The sequence below is a fragment of the Gavialis gangeticus genome, unplaced genomic scaffold (genome assembly GCF_001723915.1).
Source record: "Gavialis gangeticus isolate Ggan-Ray unplaced genomic scaffold, GavGan_comp1, whole genome shotgun sequence".
In the NCBI taxonomy this organism is placed as follows: domain Eukaryota; kingdom Metazoa; phylum Chordata; order Crocodylia; family Gavialidae; genus Gavialis; species Gavialis gangeticus.
The window spans coordinates 30,606,699-30,613,536 of record NW_017728992.1 but is presented as its reverse complement, the minus strand read 5'-3'; positions in this window follow the sequence as shown (position 1 = coordinate 30,613,536).

Genomic DNA, 6,838 nt, shown 5'->3' with positions numbered 1-6,838 from the left:
AACCTAGTTGCATTCCCCTCCCTCTATTGTTAGTCCCTTGCTTGGGCGATCTGTATTTCCCTGTCAGTTTTGTCATCTTTTTTTTGGATTCCCAATCCTAAACATTTACTAATAAAAGTCAATCTGTTTTTTATTTCTGTAGACACAGATATGCAGAAAGAGATTGTCAGCTGGCATAAATTAGCATAGTCTCACTGAAAATCAACAGAAATTTGTTCATTTACACCCACCAATGAATTGATCCAAAAACTTCACCTTTTTCTGACTTCCAAACTTTTGACAAGTAACATGAACCATCCAGTGAAAGATTTTTATTCCGCTATTATCTTGAGTCAAACTGTAACCTACTGGCATACAGCAGAGTACTCATTTAGCATGCTGAACAGGAACCTGAACTGAATCAAATTACACAGTATGTGTTCTTTATGGCATTTATGTACATTACAAAAACAATCAGTAAATATTAATTGTGATAGCCTGACAGCCTGAGGGCTTTCCAGTTTCTAAAGTATAGCAAGGGAATTATAAAAGGATTCATAATGAGCCAAAATCTATTTTGATTATATGAGACAACACTATATAAATTAGGTGCAAGTAGACTGAAGGCAGATTCTAACACCTGCAGGCAAGAATAGTGGACAGGCAGAATATAATTTGGTTGTTGATTGGTAAGCATTACTGCAAAGAAGGTCTAAACTCAGGTTTAGTCCAGAGTTAAAATCATTCAAGGCAGAGGCAAATTTACCAGTACTTCATAAGTTCTGTCTGTACACTTATCTATAAAGAAGATTCATGATTGTATCAAATATTTATATCTCTGCATGATATTTTAGAATTGAAACCAAATCATAATTCCCAAGCTATAATTATTTCTAGAGTGAATTCTTTATGTTATTCCTGTTTGAATTTCTGCTATTTAAAAGAAACTTACTTGACTTTTTTTAACTTAAACCCATAATTTTGAGTAACATGTTTCAGGAGAGAGCATTTCTGTTTTAAAAAGACATTGTAATGGGACGATTTTCCCTTGTCACCCACAAAACATTAAGCTAAAAACTTGCCTTTGCTTTGATAAAATAAAGGCATAAGTAGAAGCAAGTTTTCTTGATAATATCTTTTACTGGACTAACTTACTAAAAGTTTGGAGAGATGCACATCTAGCTTTGGATACCAATTTCCTCAGGCCAAGGAAGAAGCAGATACAACTCAGGTTAAATGCAAGTTTGAGCAATAACTTTTGTTTAAGCATATTATATTAATGAAAAGAAGCACTTAAAATAGTAAGTTGGTTGGAAACCTGTAGAACAAGGAAAAGTTATCAAAAGTATTTATGGGGTGCATCTACACATAGCCAGATGACACCTTTGTTACTGCACTGTCATTTTGTACTTCCTTTTGGAAGTACTAAAAGGTGGCACAGTAATAGCCTGTACTGAACTGTGCCAGCTGCACACAGTTATTTTTGGCCACTATGTTGCCATAGCAATGTGCTATAATGAGCAAGCCTGTTGCTACAGCGACATAGCAGAATCATAGTTTTTGCCAGTGGATGTTATGGTGCCATACCATCTTGTGTAGATGTGTCCATGGACTATGTAAAAAACTGTTGCCATAGATAAATCCAGTTACGTAAGAATTAAACCATTCAAAAGGGAAAAAGGGGCATCATTACCTGTGAAACAGAGTTTGCAGAGGGAGAAGGTAAATTAGTGAGCCATAAGGCCAAGACCTGTCTGAATTCCATAGTTATTGATGCCACGTAACATTTAAAATTTTTGTTCCCAGTCTGTTTTTCTGAAACTATTGTGAAACTGCTTATGGAAGATTACTTGGTGCGGTTTCTTGGCTTGATTTATTCATGGTGTCAGACCAGTTGATCCCAAGTTTTGCTGCTGACTTTAAGTATTTATTAATATATGAAGGAACATATTTAAGCCCCTCTGTACAGAAAAATATTTAAGCAGGTGCTTATATCACACCAATTTTGATGCTGTTTATACTTAAGTGCTCTGCTTAACAGGTGCCTAATTTTCTATAGCAATCATCAGCATCAATAGACTGACTTGATAATTCAAGAATTATGAGGACTGCATGTATAATTTTCACTCTGTCCATTTTACTACGAACAGACCTTCTCAGAACAAGTCAGTTTGGTGACTGTGGGGGAGGAAGGGGGCTGGCGAGCCCTAAAACCCCACGCCCTGGCGCTAATAGACCCACGTTACACCACGCGGCACAAAATACCTGGGCAGGATTACTTACCCTCCACAGGTGTGCCCAGGAGGAGGGGTCCGAATTGCTTCGGGCCACTATAAAGGAAGTGCCGACGGCCGCTGAGGAGGAGGGACCGGAAGCAAGCGGCGGCACCATTGAGGCTGGCGGGAATGCTCAGGGACACGTGAAGACGGCCCAGCAGCACAGCAGGATCTTCTGGGGTAAGGGAAAACCCTGCAGGGTCTGGGAGCCAGGAGCCAGCGGTACTGCCGTCCCTTAGGCCATTTACGCGGCTGAAGAGCGGTTCGACCTGGCAGGAGCCGGGAGCTGTATTTACTTTAATAGACGGGCACTCAGAAAGAGTGAATGTGTCCCACCAATAACTAAGAAGGTCTAGGGTCCCCAGGGAGCCCAGAAGGGGACTGAAGGGCTTGAGAGGAACCTGGAAGAGGGCGCTAATGCCCACAGTGGACGGGGAAACACCCCGGGGGCCAGCAAAGTAACCTGGCAACTCCCCGGCTGGTGAGGAGCCCTAGCTGGTAGCTTTGTGCTACTGTCTACCTTTTTTGTTTGCGAAGCCGGTGTTAACAAACCCACGAGGGACTGCTTGGTGGGCAGCCCCTCCATTCTGGTGGAACGGGTGAGGGTGTAGGGGCGGCGGAGCCCTTGGCTACGCGGGACCCCCCAGAGACCCCGGAGTCTCATCTTCGGACTGGCACACACTGGATTATAAACACTGAACCAGGTGATCATCAAAGTCGTGGCAGGCGGGCCAGATGTGTGCAGATGACGGTGAGCAACACTGTGTGGGTCATCGGGGGACAACGCTGAAGAAAGAGGGCAGGGGTTGCAGTAAAGGGAGACGATGAATCCCTGCCCCACACAGTGACTAAGCAATATAAATAACCTTTCAAAGCTGACAGACAGCAGCCAAATTCCAGACCACTTCCCTCTGTCCGGATGATATGGCCTAGTATGCCAGACTAAGCTGGTTCATAGGGTTGTTCTTCAGCCCCAGACCTGACACATTAGGTCTAACCTAGCTTGTGACCATGGACCCAGTCTGTGATCCCAGACACAGTGAACAGTACTGGAACCAGCCTGCAGGGTCCAACCCAGCATATGGTCTCAGACTTGGTCCTCGGGGTCTGACCCAAAAGGTAGCCTTGGGGACAGAATACCAGGTCTGTCCCCATTTAGTGTATGGGGATGGTAGCAGGCTTGGAGGCAGGCTGTGCTCTCAAGCCACTGCTATACACATGTCTCAAAAGGGCGATCTTCCCCTCCCCCATTTCAGGCTGCCCTAAAAATGTACGGGGGGAGGTGCTATATGCAAGAAAATACAGTATTATTATAAATTCCTAAAATGGTTAGGAAAAGTCCTCTAGGTTTTGGTCTTGCATATTATTCCCCTGCCTCCCCCTTCTTCCTCCCCCAGTACCTCAAAGAGATGCACACAAATCTTTAGACTGAGTAGCCATCATAGATACAAAATATATAACTTTGCACAGGCTTTTACATTAGTGGAAAGAGCTATGAAAATGGGCCCTCTGCAAAAGAATGAATGCCATCCCATACAAGTCCTTAAAGGAATAAGCTTGGTCTTGGATGAACTGATTTCTCACATACGCCAGAAGAAATGACTGTATTACAAAAGCAGGAAAAAAAATTAAAGCAGCATGATTTTAAGGTTCTTTCCATCTTGACTCTGACAATACCAAGTAGTATGGAATGTACATTTCAGACTGATCATGAACAGTCAGATGCCCTACTTACTTCTAGACATATTGCAAATCTTATCTCTATAACATACTTTTTCCACAAACTCCTTATTCATACACACCCACACAGACGCTGAACAGGCACCTGGAGGTCTCAAGCAGTCTGTTATCTCCTGGCTCTCTGTTTCAGTCCGCTTGCCTCTCTGCACATTCAGATGTTCTCTGTGCTGCAAGGAAGCAGTACAGGGTTTTTTGGGGGGATTCCTGGATATCCAGAGGTCAAGAAAACCCAGTAAAAAAAAGTGGAGTGGCACATGCAGGGGCAGCACACGCTGCTCTCAAAATCAGAGCCTGGTTGGCTGGTGCTACACTCTAACTGCCAACCAGGCTTGGAGTGGCAGAACTGCTGCTGCTGCAGCCCCAGGAGGCTTCCAGGACCCAGGTAAGGCTGCTGGAGTCATCCCAGTGCTGACCCCAGTCTCCCCTACCCAACTCAGGGTAACCTGCCACATGCCAAAGGGCGCATAGCACAGGCATTCCCAGGGGACAACTAGTGGTGGCACAAGGTGTCCTGCTGCTAGCTGTCCTTAGGGAACCAAATGTCCATGCTCATGTGGATGCAACCGGTAGGGTCTTCTGAATGGTACCTTGCCCCTCTGGCCTTCTTCCTCTCATGAACAGGGTAGGCCCCCTTTACAGCACACACCAGCAAACTATATATGTTCCTTCTCCCTTGATTATGGGAAGAAAGGACAATCTATTTCATACTTTGGAGATACTGTAGTGTTATGTTCCAAGCAAGCAGAAATTCAGTGCTGCATTTTTCAGCTGGCCAAAACTTCAACTAGATATTACCTTCTTATAGTCAAAGATGTGTACTGAAATCACTCTGAAGTAAAGAGAAAAAAATTACAAAGGTATCCTATGAAAAAATGAAATTAAGAGAATACACTGACTTCAGTCAGAAATATCCCTCTCATTCAGTCTTACATGGCTTCTACACTTTCAAAACCTGGGCCATTAATGCAAGTTCAAGTGGCTCAGTAGCAGTAGGCAATTATCAAGTTACTAGTTGCTTTCCAAATGCCTGGAGTTTGGAGGTACTCCACATTTCTGAAGCAGTCTGGCACATCTCTAATCTAGAATAAAAAAGAAAATCCCTTACAATAGCATAATCCTTTTGATCCCTTTGGATTCCTCTGGATGTAAAATGTAGTTCACTGAATGAATTCCATAGCCCAATGGAAGGTTGTACTACAGCCTGACATATGGTTGATAAAACAGAGCTTATCTTTATTGGTGTGACTGCCAGGATTTCCCTCAATGGTTTTATATATAATTTGACAAAGTCTTGCTTTGGAGTGCCAGACACTTTTGCATTAAGAATAAAATTATGTATTCTATTGGGAGATTAAGGCAAGACACAAATCCAAGCAGTTTGCAAAAGGTAATGGTTCTGCACTGATTCTTCTTTTTTTCTGTAAACTTTATTATTAAAATGCTCTGGAGAAAGAAGCAACTTCTCGCAAGTTTATATTAAGTATTGTGTCATCTGCCATCAGATGGTATCCTATGCAATTTTTAAAACACCTTTTTGGTAAATTCTATAAGTACTCTTACTTTTATCATTTGAAATGCTGCTTCACTGTAACATCTTACAATCATTCTCTTCAGTGAATTTCAAGCAATTTAGAATTGAAAAGGAAGAAATATTGGAATAGGCAATGTCTGAAATTCAACATTGCTTAGTTTATAAGATATTACAGAAAACTAACAGCATTTAAAATTTACTATACTGATGCTAGTAATAGAATATTTTTCCTAGAACAATACGCATGACATCAGGATGAGACACTTGGGAATCCAATCTAATGCTTCATTGAGTGGAGTTTAGTGAGGACCACAGCTTCTATTTCAGGACAAATTCCATCATTTCAATTTTTTTCATATTTCAAAATGGAAAGAAAATTAAAAAAAAATTAAATTTCTTAGGAAATGATCTTCGAAAGAATCTGATCTGCGTTTATCAAAAATCTTTGTTCTCCTTTTAGACTTTCTGGCTTTTATTTGTGTCAAAATGTAAAATCATACCATTTCACTTTGGAAGTGTTAAAATGGGACATTTCAGCATTTTCAAAATTCTGCTTCCTTTTTAGTTTAATTTTGTCAAAATTGATTTTTTGTTTCAATTTTGAGATAAGTGAATTTTTGTGGAAAAACAATCAGTTTGATGGTAAAAAAATTAAATAAACATTGTTACTGGTGCAGAGCTCTGAAGTATTCATGTTTCTTAAAATTAAGCTTCATAATCATAATTTTGGTGTATGACATTCTGACTTAATATTCTGACTTTTTAATTTGTTCAGAAATGGGTCAGAATTTTGGAGCATACCACATCATAGGGATCAACCACTGTATTAAATTATATTAAGGCATTAAGTATGCATATTGTGTCTACATGCACTCAAATATACAAGGTAACAAAGGTTAACCATTCAAACTTTATGGGGGAGGGTCACACGCCAGTGGACAGCTTCTGGCAGTGGGAAAAGTTGTGTGGCAACTCAGATACTGAAGAACGCATCCAAACACATGTACACAGAAGACAAAATTTTTAGTAAAGACAAGTTATTTGATTCAATATGCTGCTTTCGGATCCTTTTCCATTGTTGATTCTCATAGACTTAAGATGACTCAGTAGTTTAATAAAGAATTGTAGTTGGACCTCTAAGCTTCCAGTTTGTTGTACATCCTGATATATTACATATACAGGGACACTCAGGAAGAATGCCCAACCTTAACTGATAGTGTGCATAACATCTATGAGGAAACTCTTGGCTTTCTAACTTAGCAACACCAAGACTTGTCTGATGAAACCAAGGAAACTATTCAGCATCTGGTCC